Consider the following 19,352-nt stretch of genomic DNA (forward strand, 5'->3'; position numbering starts at 1 on the left):
CCCACCCTGTCTCACCATGCTGGGTGGGTGAGATGTTGGGGCTAGTGGCAGGGGCCGCTGATGGACACTCCATGCTTCCACAGGATCAGGTCCAGAGGAGGGTTGCTGCAAAGAGCATCCTGGAGGTTTGTCACCTTTTGGGTTATGGGGTGGATTCAGGAAGCTATTTCTCTTTGCTTGAGGTTTTCCCTGCCACTTGGGCTAGTTGACTTCAGGGTATGTCTTCATGGACTGAAAGGTCTGGAATGGTTAATTGGGAGTGGACTGACATGATGTTCCTCTCCCTGGGCTTTTCTGCATTGATTAAACTCTTAATGCAATGAACAAAGCACTGTATTTACAAATCATGGCAATGCCACATTTAAGGGAAATCAACATTTGGAGAAAGAATTAAAGGGAAAAAAAGATAGAAGTTCAGTTAGGCATGCCTTTCAGTAGTCATTGAGTTTGTCAATTGCTGCATAGTCATTGCTGAGTTTCAGGAGGCTTCATGCATATGTCACTCTAAATATTTCTTGGCTTTTTTGTAGCTTCATGGTGTTTGGCTGAGGCTCAAGCTCTGTTTTCCTCCCCGTGACCTCCCTTTTATCAAGAGGCTGGAACTCTACATGATCATCTTTAACTTTGCTTTTAGTATATGCTCAGTATTTCTAGAAATGGCCTTATATTTTAAGGGAGAATTTCGCTTTCCTTTACTTTATGCAGCTTGCAAAGATTAAAAGAGAAAGGTTTCATGATCATACTACCCTATGGTATAAACACTGTCTCAGTATTTTTCCAAAAGGGAGCAGAAGTGAGAGCTGAATTTGGCTGTAGGAGTTTATTGTGTAATTTATTATCTCTCCCTGTGATTATCACCTTTATATTAGGAAAGAACATTCACTGAGTGCTAACTGTGCCAGCCACACATTGATTTTAAGTTCCTACAAATGAAAATTCTGGATCATAGGGTGTGTGTTTTATTATTATTTTTTGATAGATTACTACTAAATTACTTATTTAAATGAATGTGTCAGTTTCTACTGACACCAACAATGCATGGGAGATGCTTCCCCCCCGCCCCCATTTTCCCAATTTTCTCAAATATTCTTCTCTATCCTCCAGGCACAGAGGTTTGAGTTTTACTCCTGGATTTATAGTACGTTTTCATCACTGGTCTGTGTAAGGCTCCTTGTTGTTTTAGTTTTTTTTTTTTCTTAAATTTTTTTATTGAGATATAGTTTAATTACCATGAAAATCACCATTTTAAAGTGAACAATTCGATGGTTTTTAGTATATTCACAAGACTGTGCAACCATCACCACTTGCTAAATCCAGAATCCATCACCCCAAAAAGATACCCTGTACCCATTACCCATCACTTTCTATGCCCCCTTCCCACAGCTCTGGGCAACCATATATCTACTTTGTGTCTCTACGGATTTGTCTATTTTGGACATTTCATATAAATGGAATCCTATAACATATGGCTTTTTGTATCTGGCTTCTTAGCATAATGTGTTCAAGGGTCATCCATGTTTTACCATGTATCGATGTTGTATTTTTTTATGGCTGAATAACATTGTAGGTATATACAACATTTTGCTTATCCATTGATGGCCATAGGTGTTTTTCCTACTTCTTGACTATTACGAGTAATGTTGCTGTGAACATTTGTGTTCAGGTTTTTGTATGAACATGTTTTCAGTTCTTTTGAGTATACACCTAGAAGTGGAATTGCTGGGTCATATGGTAACTCTGTGTTTAACTTTTTGAGGAAATGCCAAACTGTGCATCCAAAACACATGGATTTTACATCTTTCCGTTCCTGTCAGCAATATAGGAGTTATAATTTCTCTACACCCTCGCAAAAATTTGTTATTGTTCTCTTAAAATTATTATTATTATAGCCATCATAGTCGGCATGAAAGTGGAATCTCAAAATTACATCTCTTTACCTAGCAATTCCAGTGATAAGAATCTCTCCCAAAGATATACTGGCAAAAAAAAAAAAAAAAAAAAAAAAAAAAAAAAAAAGAGAGTTTCACTCATTGTGTTACTTATAATAGCACTATTTTGACAGCATAAAATGAGAAACAATCCAAATTCCCATTAATAGGGAACTGATCAAATAAACTAACATATATCTACACAAACCGAAACATATTCACACAGGTACATCCACTGTCTAATGCAGTTATATAAACCAATGAAAAAGACCTCTGTTGACTGTTTCAAAATGATTTCTCAAATATATTGTTGAGTACAAAAAGCCAGGTGTAGAAATGTGCATGTAATATGCTACTATTCATTTCAAGAAAGGTCTTAAGTCATTGGTTAATCTTTTCCTATGATATTGAAAAATAAACCACAAGATTAGATTTATGAGGGAGGGCAGAAAAAAGATTGAGGGGCCTATACGACCTAATTTATAGAATTGATTTTGAAACTACTTAAATATTTTACATAATTATAGGATAAAATTAAACTAAAAAGCCCAATCCTAAAAATTAAAGCAAAATGAAACAAACGAATCTGTGAAGTGAATTTGTGGCACATATGAAGAGGAATTATTTTAAGTTAGTTTAAAACACAGTAATTTGGTGATATATCCCTGGGAGGGGGCATTAATCCCTAAGGGGAAACAAAACAAACAAATAAAACCAAGCAAAGAGAAGTTAAATTCTTTCAGTAATGTAGTGTTGGTATTCTTATTCTGGAAATCTTATGCGGGTAAGGCTTTGTTTGTATAGTAAAGCAAACAAGGAATTAGGTTGATGTCAGTGAGAATCACCATTTTGGACAAAGGGGAAGGGGCATACAGATGGACAACTGATGAAGTTTAGAAAATTATGTAGTCCTGAATATGAAACTCATGACGTATCTTATCTGGGGAAAAAAAAAAAAAAAAACCCAAACAGCAACATATTTCTTAACTCCAGCCACTGAAAAGTCCCAGAAACCATGACTTAACCAGTAGTAATGAGCCCTCCGTCTCCTGGATTGTGGTCCTGAATATTACTGAAAAGAAGCCAGGCTCTTTGGAGAAATGGATGATACCAGATGTGGGGCAGAAAATGTAAAGGTAAATGTGGGTTTAGATCTACGTTTCCCAAAACTGAACAGGTCCCCTCTGGCATCCGTTTATTAGCTGGTGGAGGTAGGACAGGAAGGACAGCTTTCCAGCAGGGCAGAGGCAGGTGTGATGGCTCAGGTGTGAAGGAATGAGACCAAATGAGCAGGTGTAGTGATGCTGTGGTACTTGAGCCTGGGGATCCTTGTTAAGACCCAAATAATCATTCCCCCAGTTGTATGAGTGCTGGCTGCTCACAGTTCACACTTGAACCAATCTCTGGGGATTGCGTTCTGTGGAGAAAAGCTGCCTTGCCCAAGAGTACGCCCCTATTCAGGGAGCAGACCTTCCTAAATTAGGACTTTAAATGGCCGTCCCAGCTACTGAGGAAGTCCGATTGGATTGGCTGAGGTTTACAGTTGAAACTATACTGTAGTTTAGCTTTTTCCTCTGCAAAATCTGATTTCCCTCACTCCCCGAGAACCCTCTCCAATAAACCTCCTGTGCACAAATCTCCATTTCATAGTCTGTTTCTTGGTGGAATCTGGCCCACGTGAATGAGTATAGGTGCTATTCTGGTTTATAAGCTCCATTCCCCATATGAGCCAATATGTTTTATTTCCTCCCACGGGAATAGCTTTCAGGAGGCCTAGCAAGGGACATACCCAGTTACAAGAATGCACTGCATTCAGAGGAGTTCAAACTATGGGTTCTCACTGGGTATTTATAGTTAATTCACAGTCCTCCCAGGCCAGGTATAGTTTACTAATTAGAGGTCATTTTTACCATGAGCAATGTTGCCTGGTAACATTGATGGCATTCCACCTTTATTAGGTTTCCAGGGGAACAGAGCTAGAAAGTTAACCCAAGGTCAGTTTTCCATAGAAAAGGAGAACGAATTTGTTAACCCTATATTTGCATTTGAAAACCCGCAAGTTTGTAAAGATAATTGAAACAGAACAAAAATCCCAACAACCCTCATTTAGGTGATACTAGAAAACTACCTTGTTATTTTGAAACCTGGCAAATAAAGGGAAAGAATAATTTATCCAGACTTGGTTATATGGATTGTGCCTTAGGATAATAAATGAGTTGATAAGGAGAGTTTTCTCTTTATAGAAGTATGCCAGCTGAGAAATGAAGAATGATGAACGTAAGATTCCATCCATTTACATTTATCTCCTACAGAAAAGATGAATCTAGGCAATATTATCGGTGACTGCTAATAGCACAAGAGGGGCGACCAGACATTGTGTGCTCCGGATGGAAGTATACAGCACCACCGATGAAGTGTTCTTGCAAAGAGTTCCAGCCTGAATCTGATCAAGCTTCTAGATCTAAATACCAGTTGTTGGGGACAAGATGATATTGGGGTGAGGCAATTTGTAAAATGAAGACTGTGGAAAACTGTTTAGGACAAATGACTGTTTTTTCTTTTTTCTTTCTTTGTTTCTTTTTAATGTTTATTTATTTTGAGAGAGAGAGAGAGAGAGAGCGAGCATGCAGGGTAAAATCATAATAGGGGAGAGTGGCCTAGGCCTGCATTTAAGCATGTGACTCTTTTTTTTTAAACATTTTTTAAAAGTTTATTTATTTATATTGTGTATGAGTGAGAGAGAGGGGGAGAGAGAGAGAGAGGGCACAAGTAGGGGAAGGGCAGGGAGAGAGAGAGAGAGAGAGAGAGAGAGGGCACAAGTAGGGGAAGGGCAGGGAGAGAGAGAGAGAGAGAGAGAGAGAGAGAGAGAGAGAATCCTGAGCAGTCTCTGCTGTCAGCACAGAGCCCAATATGGGGCTCGATTTCACGAACTGTGAGATCAACAGCCAGAGGCTTAACTGACTGAATCACCCAGGCATCCCATGACCATTGTTTTTTCAACAAAGACATTGCAAGGGACACACACACACACACACACACACACACACACAGATATTAAGGGGAACTTCATAAGTTATAAGTCCCTTTATAAATTAAAGGGACTTAAGAGACAAGAAACATATTAACCAATTGTAATTCTTGAAACTTAATAAGATTCTGGTTTGAGCAAACTGTAAAAATATTGTTTATGGTTCAGTCGAGGGAATTTTAACACTGCCTGAAGACTGGATGATAGGAAGAAATAATTGTTAATTTTTTAGGTTTGATAATAATATTCTGGTAGTATTATTCTAAAAAGTCCTCAACGTTTAGAGATACAGACAGAAATATTTACAGATTATGTGATAGAATATCAGTTTTCCTCCAAAACATTCTAGACTGTGGGTAATGGATTTGATGAAACCAGATTGGCCATGATTTCATAACCACTGAAGCTGTGAGCATTAGGTTTAGGGGGGCTCATTATTTGGTTTCCTTTACTTTTATATGTTTGAGAATTTCCATTATAAGTAATAGAAGCATGTATACACTTAATTTTTTTTTAGAGAGACATTTTTAATTAATTAGTTAATTTTAGAGAGAGAGGGAGAGCGAGTGGGGGCAAAGAGAGAGATTCTCAAGCAGGCTCCCCACTCAGTGTGGAGCCTGACATGGGGCTCAATCCCACATCCCTGGATCATGACCTGAGATGAAATCAAGAGTTGAATTCTCAACCAACGTAGCCACATAGGGGCCCTGATACATTTAATTTTTAATATAATAATCTCACTCCTGGGAATCTATCCATAGGTGTTATCCATGTATGAATGTTTAATGTAGCAAAACTAACACAAGAGAAAAAAGATTCTGCAAATAAGCCGAATCCCCAACAGTGACATATGGTTGAATAAATTGTGACACCATGCAGTCATTACAAGGAAATATTTAGAGGCAAACCAGTTCACCTTAGATGAGTTTTCAGGAATGTTGTTGCTGAATGAGAAAAGCAAGATGCACACATGAATGTAGGAGACCTCATTAAAAAAAAAGAAAACAGGCAAAAATTCTACATAGGCACATTTGCATTTGTGTATATGGGAGGGTGTCCAGCAGGTGTTAACATGGTTACTTGGGGCCGGGGGGAGTGGGAAAGTGCTTTGGGTGGATGGTGGGGAGATGGGGCCGCTGAAAAACTTTGGAAAAATAAAAGGCAGCTGTGATGTGCCCATGTTCTGCCGGCCGGGTGGGCTATATGGCAGGAACATGGGCCGTGGGGCCAGCCTGCGCTGCAGTCCAGCTTTGCCGCTTGCCAGTGGTGTCACAGTGGAGAGTCCAGCAGTGTTCACGAAGCACCTATTGTGTGCCGGTCTGGCCTGCGTGCTTGCGACACAGAGATGACCATTGCTGTTCCTGCCCCTCGGAAGCTGCCATGCTAAAGAAGGAAGAGAGTAGGTCAACATGTGTAAGTGTTTTCCACACAGGATGCTGGGGGCATATTACTTGACTTTTATGAACCTCAGTTTCCTTATCCATATAATGGGATTACAATGTCTGCTTCACAGGGCTCACATGAGGATTAAATATGTGCAACATCAGTGTAATTGCACCCTCGTGGGCCGCATCCCTCTCAACATGTTCTTATTGTCCCTCCAGGTGGGAAGATGGGTAATGAGAGTGGGTAAGGTGGGGGAGGGCTGTCGGTCAGGAAGATAAGTCTGAGAACTAAGGCACACAAGAGTAAGGTCAAATTTAATGCTAGTTTCTGGAGGAAATAGAAGAAAGGAGGTAAATGTATTTGTTTAATCATTCATTTGGAAGCATTTGCTTAATCCACTTACATTAGACATCAGTGAGTAAAGTAGACCAAGATCTGTGCCCCTTTAGAGGTTCTGTTATAATCCAGAAGGAGGAGATAAGACAATAGACATTAAAAGAAAGAAATGATTATTTGTTTTTCGGGTGTGGAGTTTGGTAAGTTCTTTATAGATTTTGGATACTAACCCTTTTTATCCAATACGTCATTTGCAAATATCTTCTCCCATTCTGTTGGTTGCCTTTTAGTTTTGTTGATTGTTTCTTTGCAGTGCAGAAGCTTTTTATCTTGATGAAGCCCCAATAGTTCCTTTTTGCTTTTAATTCCCTTGCCTTTGCAGACCTGTTGAGTAAGAAGTTGCCGTGGCTCAGGTCAAAGAGGTTTTTACCTGTTTCCTCCTCTAGGGTTTTGATGGTTTACTGTTTCACATTTAGGTCTTTCATCCATTTTGAGTTTATTTTTGTGAATGGCGTAAGAAAGTGATCCAGTTTCATTCTTTTGCATGTTGCTGTCTAGTTCTCCCAGCACCATTTGCTGAAGAGACTGCCTTTTTTTTTTTTTTTTTTTTTTTTTTTTTTTTCCATTGGATACTCTTTCCTGCTTTGTCAAAGATTAGTTGGCCATACATTTGTGGGTTCATTTCTGGATTCTCTATTCTATTCCATTGGTCTATGTGTCTGTTTTTGTGCCAATACCATACTATCTTGATGATTATAGTTATAGCTTTGTAGTAGAGGCTAAAGTCTAGGATTGTGATGCCTCCTGCTTTGGTTTTCTTCTTAAGTATTACTTTGGCTATTCAGGGTGTTTTGTGGTTTCACACAAGTTTTAGGAAAAATGGATAGAAAACATGTGATTTATATTTGCAATAGAATACTACTTGGCAATGAGAAAGAATAAAATTTTGCCATTTGCAACAACGTGGATGGAACTGGAGGGTATTCTGCTACGTGAAATAAGTCAGTCAGAGAAAGATACATGTTTTCACTTATATGTGGAATTTGAGAAACTTAGCAGAAGCCCATGGGGAGAGGGAAAGGGAAAGGGAAAAGGAAAAAATAGTTTCAAACAGAGAGGGAGGCAAACCATAGAGGCTCTTAAATACAGAGAACAAACTAAGGGTTGAAGGGGGAGGGGGAAAATGGGTGATGGGCATTGAGGAGGGCACTTGCTGGGAAGAGCACTGGGTGTAAGTGACAAATCATGGGAATCTACCCCCGAAGCCAAGAGCACACTGTATACACTGCATATTAGCTAACTTGACAATATATTTTAAAAAACAGCAAGAAATGATACTGTGTGACAATTAGAAAGTCCCATGGGAAATAGGAAAAGCAGAACAGAAGGAGTGAGTTAGTTTCCAGGGCTGTGGCAACAAAGTATCACAGACTGAGTAGTACAAGCAACAGAAATTCCTTGCCCTCACCTCTGGAGGCCAGAGGTCTGAGGTGCAGGGGTCTGGGAAGGATCTGTGCCAGGTGGCTCTCCTGGCTTTTGGTTGTTCCTTGGCTGGTGATAGCAAAACCTCAGTCTTCACATGGCTTTCTCCCTGTGGGCATGTCCATCTCTGCGTGCCAATTTCCTCTTTTTATAAGGACACCAGTTATGTTGAATCAGGGGCCCATGTGACTCCAGCATGACTTCATCCTAACTAATTACATTGACAATGACCCTATTTCCAATAAGGTCATATTCAGAGCTACTGGGGGTTCAGACTTCAGTGTATGAATTGGCTTAACAGGAGGGGAGGTTGAAGTGCCCAAGCGGGTGAGTGGTCAGTCGTGTTAAATAGGGAAACTTGTTGAGAGGGGGTTGGAGAGAAGGCTTGCAGGAGGTAGAGAGAGGGCCACGTGGATGTCTGTAGAAGGGTGTCCCGGGTAGAGGGGACAGCTGGTGCAAAGGTACTGTGGCAGAAGCGTGCCTGGGATCTTCCCAGAGGAGCAGGGAGCCAGCGTGCCTGCAGCAGAGTGTGAGGGGGTGAACCAGGAGATGAGGCCAGATAGCATCAGGCCCAGACCACGCATCCCTTGCAGGCCAGTGGAGGATTTTGGCTTTTACTCTGAGCACAGGGATTGCAGGTTCTGGTCAGAGTGCCACACTGACAGCACACTGCGGATTGGTGGGAGGCAGGAAGCCACAGCTGTGACTCAGGTGGGAGATACTGATTTAGAAGAGAGCAGTGTCCTGAGTAGAGAAGCGAGAATGGGATCTGGTACACAAGAAAAGGGATTGACATGGGAACCGGGCCTTGGTAAATATGTATAATTTAAATGCTTTCCCCTTATTGCATATTTAAAGGATCTAGCAAAATACACAACGGACAGAAGACCCTCAGTAAAGGTTAGCTTCTTTCCTCTCCCTTCCGTCCTAGAGTCTGGCCTCCTCTGCAACTGCCCCGCTGTTCTCCATTTTCAATCACTCATCTTAATCTTTACTGGCTCCTTAATCTGTAAAGAGGGAAAGTGGTATTGGCTTAAAGAAATGAATTGTAAATGGTCTTCTGAGGAATCACAGGTTTTTGAGGCAGTGCCTTGGTGTCCATGTGAATGAAAGAAATAAGTGGAGAAACTTCCAGGTATCCGTGCCCATTCCCGCCCTGTCCCTGCTCCATTCCCCACTTCATCCAGAAAAACTCAGTATCCATTGTTTGTATATCGGGGCTCATTAAAGAGTTTTACTTAAAAAAAAAAAAGATTACTGCTTCTTAAAAACAATGAATTTTTAGAGCATTTTTCCTATTTGAGATATTTTAGAACCTTTTAAAACCAAAGGAATGAGTCTGTAATGGTAGAATTTTAGATCCTCGTTCTGCTTCTTTTGCTATGGATAGACTTTATGACTTCATCAGGTAATAATGATGATGACAATGATAACTAATACTTATCAAGGGCTAAACTCGCCTTTGTGTAGGATTCTGCATAGAAAAGTATAAAGAATGATGCTGTGCATAGTCAAAGTCATAGGTTTGTGAAGCTAAAGACCATTGGAGCTTGGAGAGCTGTTCATAATATTCTAGTTGCAACCCTCTCATTTTATTAGCAAATAACTGAGAGAAATGTTGACTTGGTCAAGGTCATCCAAGGACAGGTGGGTCTAGAGTCCAGGTGACCTATGTCCCAGGTCCCCAATTTTCCCATTACATCCTGCTCAAAGGCAGATGTGTTCAGACTGGGATATGGAGTGCCATATTACAGCTGTTGAAACAAAGGGTAGGTAGGCAATGTGTACTGAAGCCATTTGATGTGACATTTACTGTCCCTGGGAGTTTAGGTTTATAAGCTCCACCACATTTAAGAGCCTTTTAAAGTCTCTAATTGCTCATTTATCTGATGTTACAAAAACCGTCTCCACAGATACAGACTGACAGGTAAAGAGCTTGTTGAGAATTTATTTAAAATGATAAACTAACATAATGCATCTTCTCTTGAGAGACTTATCAAAAGCACCACAGTTTGTGGCAGTATTTCTTATGTAGTTATTATTGGCCGTGGCCTCCTAATTTTCTTGGGCAGTGTTTCATTTCTTGATCCCATGAACTACCACACTGTGAATAAACCTGGCAGTTCCAGTGGAGACAAGTAGATCAGAGTGCCTGGTGAAGTGTAAAAACAAAAACCAGTTTGGGGGTTTTCCAGATCTGGGTGTGAATCCTGCCTCTGCCTCTTAGATTTGTCTTACTTTAGATAAGCACTTAACTCTAGGCCTCACTTCCGCCCCCCCCCCCCCCCCCAGTAAAATGGGAATTATAATAATACCTATGAGTGTTAGGATGGTCATGGCAATGGCAATGAAGTAAGTACAATCTGTAGAACGTCTTGTGCCCTGTCGGTCTTGTGGCAGGTGCCAGTCGGTGGACAGTCTGCTGGGAGGCAGGATGGAGCCTTGCGTTGCGCTGCAAGTGTGGGCTCTGGACCAGCAGCATCAGTGCATCCAGCTGGAGGCACGCTGGTGTGGCTTTTGAGTCAGGCTGCTTGGGGTCAAGTTTCAGTATGGTTCCTAATTAGCTATATAGTTTTGGATGAACCATTTAATTTCTCAAAGTTACTGTTTGTTCATCTGTGAAATCAGAAGGATGATGATAGGAATGCCTACCTCATGGGCCATTTTTACATATCAGTGAGATGCTGCGGAATTTCCCACGATGTCTGGTCTGTGAGGAGTCACCATTATGATGTGAGACTGTCATCCAGAAGCAGCAAGCCTGTGGTAAAGAAAACTAATATGACATTTTGGGATAAGGAAAGATATGTTCTATTCATATTTTCAAAGTTGCTAATACAGTGTTGGGCAAAATGCTCTCCTATGTATCTTTGGATTTTTCTCTGCATTTGTGTTTTCTCCTTTATTGATTCTTAAGGTTATAATTTTGTGCTTTCTCTCTTTCATTCCTGATTAGGCTGCCCAATGATGTATTCGTTGTATTGATTTTTTTTTCCCCAAAGAAACTGCTCTTAATTTAATTCTACTATTTGTTGATCACAGATTCATGGTCTTTTGAGTTTATATTTTTCTTCAACTTCTTTTTTTATCTTTGAACTTTTTTATGTTGAATGCTTATTTATTTTTATTCTTGTTTGTTTAATAGTATAAGTGTTTGAAGTTGTGAATTTCCCTGTAAGTACAATTTTGAATGTATCCTAGTTCTTTTTATTTTTTTAAATTTGTTCATTTATTTTGAGAAAGAGAGAGGGATAGAGTGTGCACGAGTGGGAGAGGGGCAGAGAGAGATTCCTAAGCTGGCTCTGCAGTGTTGGAGCAGAACCCAAAGCAGGGCTCCACCAGGGGCTCCACATGGGGCTCGACTCATGAACCATGAGATCATAACCTGATCTGAAACCAAGAGTCAGACGTTTAGCCACCCAGGCACCCTGAACGTTTCCCAGTTCTAATTGGTAATGCTATTATTTTATTTTTTAAATATTTGATAGTTGTAATTTATCTATTACCTGTGACCTAATAGTTAATTAGGAGAGATGTTTTCCCCCAAATCTGCAAGTATTTGACTTTTCTATGTTTCTGTTTGCTACTTATTTATTGTTTTATTGTATTGCAATCTTAGAATGTAGTTCTTCGCATTATAACACCTTGGAATTTATGCCCAAAAGATGATAACTTTTGTAAATGCACCATAGCAACCTAGAAAGACATAATTTTAATTATATCCTTAACATATTTTATATCTTTACTTATTTTCATATACTTGATCTGTCAGAGATCTAAAGCGTGTATTAAAACCTTCTATTACTTTCATATTTTTGTCAATTTCTCTTTGTATTTCCTATGGTTTTACTTTACTGATGTTGATGTTTTGTTATTTGATTCCTAATGGATCATGACAGTATTATCTCCACTGTGGATTGCATCCTTCATCATTGTGAAGTGGCCGCACACAGTGCTTTTGACCTTGAATTCAACTTTGTCTAATAACAGTGGTCACAATTCCTGCCTTGTCTCTGTTCAGGCTTCTGCTCCAGGTTAAGAAGCTGGTTTGGGGAAAGGAAAAGTGGTATGGCTGCCTATCCCTTTCTCAGCTCTGTCGACATTGTTTTTTGTTTCCCCATGTGGTGGAGGAACAGCCTTCCACAGGGGTCCCTGCTTCTCCCCTGGCTCACTCAAGACCAGTGTCTCCATCTCTCCTAGGAGAGAGCTCTCCAGATCCCTTTCCCTGATGTTTTCAGATTTCCTAAGCACTGGGGATGCACCAGTGAGTAACACACAGACCCTGGGTCTCAAAGCCATCTCACTGTAGTGGAGACAAAGGGAGAGGTCACAGTGTGGAATAGCAATGGTTACAACTGATGTTGCCTCTGTTCTATATAAGTGGATGCTGTAGTCCAGTCTTCCTGAGGAAGACACGGATCAAATATAGCCTGGATAGGAGTCAGCAGGCAAATGGCAAGGACTATGAGGGCATTCGAGACAGAGAGGATGCAATGATCTAAGGCACAGAGATGGCATATATATATCTATTTCACAAAGAAGGTAGTAGAATTTCAAAGAAGTGAAGTAACTAGCCAAATGTAAAGGTTAGTAGGTAAGAGAATCAAGATTTGAATTCATGTCTTTCTGACTCCAAAGTCTGTGCTTTGCCCATCCCAGGGTACCACTTGCCCAAATACCATTTCCCCTCTTTGGCATCCCATTTCTTTGTCTTCCTCTTGTATTTTTGTTCCTAGATATCACACTTTCTTCTGTAATAAAAAAGCTTTCACACAGAGGAGCAACAGTTTAATGTCTGAACCACTTTCTTTCCAAAGACATCTGTATCTTAATGAGATTAAAGTCAAAAGCTAAAGGAATACAACTCCAGCACTGGAATTTCATTCCTTATATAGAGAAGGAAGTTGGGGAAGTGCCTGAGAATGTTGTCAATGCCTGAGAAGTTGCACCACTTGAGTTCATCCGAAGACTCACTATACCCTCTGCATCCCTCTTTGCCTCCTTCCTTCCCTCCTTCCTCTCTCCCCACTCTATTTCTTCATTCCTTCCTTCCTTCCTTTCTTCCTTCCTTCCTTCCCTCCTTCCTTTCTTCCTTCCTTCCTTCCCTCCTTCCTCTCTCCCCACTCTATTTTTCCTTCCTTCCTTCCTTCCTTCCTTCCTTCCTTCCTTCTCCTTCCTTCCTTTTTTCCTTCCTCCCCACTCTATTTCTTCCTTCCTTCCTTCCTTCCTTCCTTCCTTCCTTCCTTCCTTCCTTCTTTCCTTCCTCCCCACTCTATTTCTTCCTTCCTTCCTTCCTTCCTTCCTTCCTTCCTTCCTTCCTTCCTTTCTTCCTTCTTTCCTTCCTCCCCACTCTATTTCTTCCTTCCTTCCTTCCTTCCTTCCTTCCTTCCTTCCTTCCTTCGTGTCCCTTTGCTCACACTGATTTCTAACTCCTTTGTACAAAGAAGTCTCTGACTCATCTCTTCAGTGACTGAAGCCATGGAAGAGCCCTGGACCTCTGGGAAGGAGGTGCTGATAAGGGACACAGGCTTCAGTAGTGAGAACAGAACTTTGCTCAGTTTATAGTTTTCTAAAGCCATTCCTGTTCAAGTCTCGGTTCTTCCTTCAATTCTAGGTCTTGTGAGGACTCCTCTTTCTGGAGTCCTGTGCCTTCCCTGCCTAAAAAGAGTTTTGAATTGCTGAGAATGCTGAACTTGCACTGTCAGGAGAAAGCCAGCTTCTTCCTGCTATGGACCTCAGGCTCTGCATGAGTTTCTTCTGTAAACTCGTGCTGCCCATATCAGCTCTCACCCTCACATCCCTTTGATGTGGAAGGCATTCTGAGGCCCTGACTCTGATTTTTCACTGCTCCGGGGGTGCATCTGCAATGTGGAGGTGGGGATGGGAGGGGCCTTCTCTCAGGTTTGTCAGAGTTCCTGTTTCAGGGAGATAGGTGGCCTTGCCAGGAGATGGTCAGTGAGAGCCTTCTTGCTCACAGACATTTTATTCTGTGGCTCAGCTTTTAGTGAGTTCTACTCATTGAGCATTGACAGGCAGTTGCATATTTACTAGAGAACTTCCAAATTCCAGTGATTGTTGCTTTGAAACCCAGGGATTCCCTAACAGTTGACATGAATTATTCCCGACAGAATTATTCTTTCAGGGCCCACTCAGTCATTCCAACACACACACACACACACACACACACACACACACACACACACACACCCCATCTTGGAAAGCTAGAGTGTGGCCAGGATGTGCTTGCTGCTTTGGGAAATGTAGAAATACAGGCTCTTTATCACATCACTTAATTTATACTTTTACCTACACTGAATATATTTTTCAAACCTAAAATCAGGGTATATGGTGGAACACTGAGGGTTTTTGTTTGGTTTGATTTTGAAGTAAAAGAATATCATATCAAAACTTGCTATGGGGCATCTGGGTGGCTTAGTCCATTAAGCATTGGTTCAGGTCGTGATCTCAGGGTTTGTGAGTTCGAGCCTCACGTCTGGCTCTGTGCTGTTAGCACAGAGCCTGCTTCAGATCCTCGGTCAACCCCCCTCTCTGCCCATCCTTTCTGGTTCTCTCTTTCTCAAAATAAATAAATAGGCTTTAAAAAAACCTGCTTAAGTAGAAAAAAGAAAAAAAATTGTTTCATTTAACAGGACCGTGCAGTTATAGTTTCAGACATTGCTGAATTTAAGGACTCAGTTTCTTTCCACATCTCTGCTCTGCCTCTTTCTGTCTTGACTAGAGCCTCAGGTTTCATGTGGTGTAACATGATGGTGGGAACAAATCTCCAATGCTTTCCTCCCCACAGTTTAAATCCAAATGAAAATACCTGTTTCCCCGAAACTTAACTACATTTTTATTGGCTCTTGTTGGGTCATGTGACCACTCCTAAGCAAATGGCTAGGGCCATGGAAATGCAGTGTGCTGATTGGCTTAGACTCAAGTTTTATGTTCAACCCTGGAGCTGGGGTTGGCTCCACTCAGAGGATGGGGTCTGAGTGTGGGAGGGGCTAGTTCTCCAGAGGGAGGCAGGGGTTAGTGAGGAGCAGAGTGGCAAATGGGTGGTGGGGGTGAGGGTGAGGCAAAAGCTGTAGGTATTCACCACACCTGATCTGACCAAAAATTTTGAACTTCTAGACCTAAAACCAGCTTGAGAGAAGTAATTTCATGTCAGTGTATTGTCATTTCTGGAACATATTTTTCTTTGTGCAATGACAAGCCTGTCACAGAACTTCCGTGATTTATCGTGGCTGAACTGCTACCTCAATCCCTATGGTCTTTATAATTATTTGGTAATATCTCCCAGGGAAAACCAGCAGAGAAGAAACAGTGTCTCACCCAGTCTATATATTGTTGGCAATTTTAAAAGAGATTGTTTTGAAAACCTATTTATTACATGTGCTGAGAACTTATAAGCTTTCAACACTTTCCAGGGAAGTGTGAAGTGCTTTGAAGGCTGCCAACAAAATGCCAAGTCAGCCCACTGACAGAAAAAGGAAGAGAAACCTTTGGAAAATAGATTATTGTTTCCCATTAGCTTACTTTCCATCTGAATCTGAGCACCTGACCTGAGGAAGGAGGTAAGAGAGGATAAAGGCATGAAATGCTGAGCAAGCCTTTTACTAATGGTTTCAGTGGGAGAGACGCCACCTTCATCATTGAAATTCTAAGGGAAATACCCATAGCTTCAAAGATGTTGGACTGCTTCTTCTTGCAGTGCAAAACTTTACAGGGTGAAAAATAAATTTCAGCATAAATTTCTTTGGGCATCTTTTATTAACAGACTCAGGCTAACCAAGTGATTCCTCAAAAGCTCATCAAATTTCCAAGAAGGAAAGCAAACTATTAATCATGAAATATTAATTATTATTATTTCACATATTTTAGAGTGAACATAGAATGGCGAATTTGTTCTAGGACAGTGAGTGATCTGAGAGTGTTGGGAAGAGGGAGCCATGCCGTATAGACCAGAAAGCAGGGCAATGGAGGAATGGATCCAAGTAAGTAAGCAATTCATTCCAAAGCTCCCATGAAAAACTTCTATTCAGTAGATGCAGGGTCTCAGTGCCATAACTATCACAAACAACACAGTGATAAACATTCTTGCATGGTTATCCTTGTCCTTGGATTGTGTAAGAGTTTCTTCCAGGTAAGGACGAAGGTGTGGGGCCGCTGCTTGTCAATCATGTCTGCTGTGTGCCCCCTCAAACACAGCAACACCAGTTACTCTTTTCTCAGCCAGGCATTAGATAGTAATTGTTTAATTTTTTGTCAATAAATGGGTGTTTTATCATGACATCAAATCTTGTGTCCTCCTGAGGGGGAAGTAACCAGAAACTCATGACTATTGAGATCACTGGATAAAACATGGCATTTTTTTTTTCACTGTACAATCTCTGGTTACCAGTGAGGTAAAAAAAAAAAAAAAATTCATAAACTCATCAATAACCTGGGGTTTCCTTTCCTGTGATTTCCCCATATATATTGTTTGTATTTTTTAGATTTCTTGGCTTCTTGTTGCTGATACAATAGAGAATAAAGGAGAAGTCTATGTATGTAAGTCACATTTTTTAAACCATTGTCCTATTGATATATGGGCCATTTCAGTTTGAAATAAAGCAGTATGTCAGTTTATTATTTAAAATGTATCACTATAATTCACCATTGCAAAAGACTAACAAAGAAATAAAATTTATTCATCCCAGTAGATACAGAAAAAAACATTTGAGAAAATACAACAACATGTGATGAAAACTCTCAGGAAACCAGGGATAAATGGAATTTCCTCAACCTGACAGAGCATTTATGAAAGACCTGCAGTTAACATCATATTTACTGGTGAAAGATTGAATAATTTCCCTCTAGGTTGGGAAATAAGGGAAAGCATGACCACTTTCACCACATCTATTTGACATTGTACTGGAAGTCATAGCCAGTGCAATAAGACAGGAAAAAGAAGTAAGAGATAACATATATTGGGAAAGAAATAAACTGTATTCCCAGATGACATAATTGTCTCCATAGAAAATCTTAATAAATCTATTAAAAAGCTATTAGAACAACTAAGTAATTTTATGGGCTTATAGGACATAAGGTCAAAATGTACAAAATGTACAAAAATAAATTGTATTTCCCTATATTAGCAACAAAAGTATCAGACTTGAAATTAATAATGCCTTTTAAAATAACATCAAAAATATAAAATCATTTAGAGAAAATATAAAATATTTATGGAAAACATTTACACACAAAATCTGTACATATTGAATATATTTTTAGTGTACTGAAAAATATTTGCTGAGAAAAATTTTTAAGACTTAAGAGACTTCCAGTTTATGGTTCTGTAGTAAAGATATTAGAAGTCTCCACTCTGTCCTAACAACAGGTAAAAAGCTAAATGAGCAAAAAATCAACAACTCTTCTTAGATCCATAGGAGAGGGGAGGACACAGGACACAGGGCCAGTTACTACACCCAAGACTTGTGAGGCAGACATGCAAATGCAGGGAGTCATGACTAGAAAGCAGCACAGGAACCAGTGCCGGGGTAGGAAACCCTGAACTATAATTGACAAACTGCTGGAGGCTCAGTGTGGACAAGTATGAGAGTTAAAAACTCCAGGAGGACCCCAGTCATAGGGGAGGATCTCATTTATCTCTAGGAGATTTATCTCTAGGAGTTAGAGATTTATCTCTAGGAGTTAGACTACTTTCCCACAGTAAATATCCAGGAAAAGTCCCCTTGTGATTCTGGCAGGCAGAAGGGAAAAGGAATCATTTTGAAATATGCCTGGGTACTCTGTTCTTAACAAGGTCTGCACTCAGGGGAAACTAGTTAACCAGAGCTTAACTTGCTGGGGTATTTTTCAGACTGACTGGGGGAAAGGGAGAGCATGAGTTCTAGCTGGCTGTAGCAGTCTTGTCCCACCTCAGGTGGGGAAGAAAAAACCAAGAAACGCATGTGAAGTTCAAAGTCAAGAGGCCCAGGCTCACGAAAAGACTAAGACCTAATCACAGGACTGTAGAAAGCTTTCCCTCCCATCACACCTCATGACCACATTACTAAAGGCCTATTTACAGCAGTTCCTTCTACCCAGTGCATCATATCCAGCTATGAAGAACAAATCACAAGGCATACCAAGAGGCAAAAAACACACTTGAGAGACAGAGCAAGCATCAGAACCAGACATGTCAGGGATGTTGGAATTATCACACCAAGGATTTAAAATGATTATGATATTTTATTTTATTTTATTTTATTTTATTTTATTTTATTTTATTTTATTTTATTTTGTTATGTTATGTTATGTTATGTTATGGGAAGCTAATGGATAGATTGTATGCAAGAACAGATGGTATATGTAAGCAGAGACATCGAAGTCGTAAGAAAGAACCAAAAAGAAATGGTAGAGATGAGGAACACTAAGAGAAATTTAGATTGCTTTGATGGGCTTATTAGTAGATTGGATACAGCTGAGGAAAGAATCTGTAGCTAGAGGCAATTTCAGTGGAGTCCTTCAAGACTGAAAAGCAAAGAGAACAAAGACTGGAAAAAACGGAACAGGATATCCAAGGACTATAGGACAACTACAAAAGGTATAAAATACAAATAATGGTAGTACCAGGAGGGAAGGGAGATTGAAAGGAACAGAAAAAATATTTTAAGCAATAGTGACAGAAAATTTCCCAAATTAATGTCAGGCATCAAACCACAGATCCAGAAAGCTTAGAAAACACCGAGCAGGATAAATGCCAAAAAGCTACACATAGGCATATTATTTTCAAACTACAGAAGATCAAAGATAATGAAAAATTCTGAAAGAAGCCGGAGGGGGAAGAAATCTTATCTATAAAAGAACAAGATTATATCTGACTTCTCAGAAACCATGAGAGCAAGGAGAGTGTAGTGAAATATTTAAAATATTGAGGAAAAAAATTGACCTAGAATTCTGTACCCTGTGAAATTATCCTTCAAAAGTGAAGGAGAAATTAAGACTTTCTCAGACAAACAGAAATTGAGAGAATGTGTTTCCAGTATACCTACCTTGCAAGAAATGTTAAAAGAAGTTTTTTAGAGAGAGGAAAAATAGTACATAGATCGGTAACTTGGATCTAAACAAGAATACTGAGGAAGGAAAATACTGAAGAAGGAATACATGAAGGTAAAATAAAAACTTATTTTTCTTATTTTTAATTG

At 40.0% G+C, this 19,352-nt stretch overlaps 1 long non-coding RNA gene across 3 annotated transcripts; it reads left to right on the forward strand.

Annotated features, from left to right (window-relative positions):
* The first annotated feature begins 1 nt into the window (after position 1).
* Positions 2 to 17,130, forward strand: LOC132683160 (uncharacterized). 3 transcript variants are annotated; one of them, XR_013549846.2, is made up of 7 exons: positions 2 to 125; positions 2,922 to 3,070; positions 4,246 to 4,425; positions 15,591 to 15,737; positions 16,045 to 16,157; positions 16,659 to 16,713; positions 16,866 to 17,130. It is a non-coding gene; the product is annotated as an uncharacterized LOC132683160 (long non-coding RNA). The 3 variants fall into 3 exon arrangements; XR_009612073.3 differs by lacking the exon at positions 2,922 to 3,070 and having other exon boundaries at positions 4,241 to 4,425; XR_009612074.3 differs by lacking the exon at positions 2,922 to 3,070 and having other exon boundaries at positions 4,241 to 4,425; positions 16,075 to 16,157.
* The last annotated feature ends 2,222 nt before the right edge of the window (positions 17,131 to 19,352 follow it).

This window comes from Panthera onca, chromosome C2, assembly GCF_046562875.1.
Source record: "Panthera onca isolate mPanOnc1 chromosome C2, mPanOnc1 haplotype 2, whole genome shotgun sequence".
Classification (NCBI taxonomy): Eukaryota; Metazoa; Chordata; class Mammalia; order Carnivora; family Felidae; genus Panthera; species Panthera onca.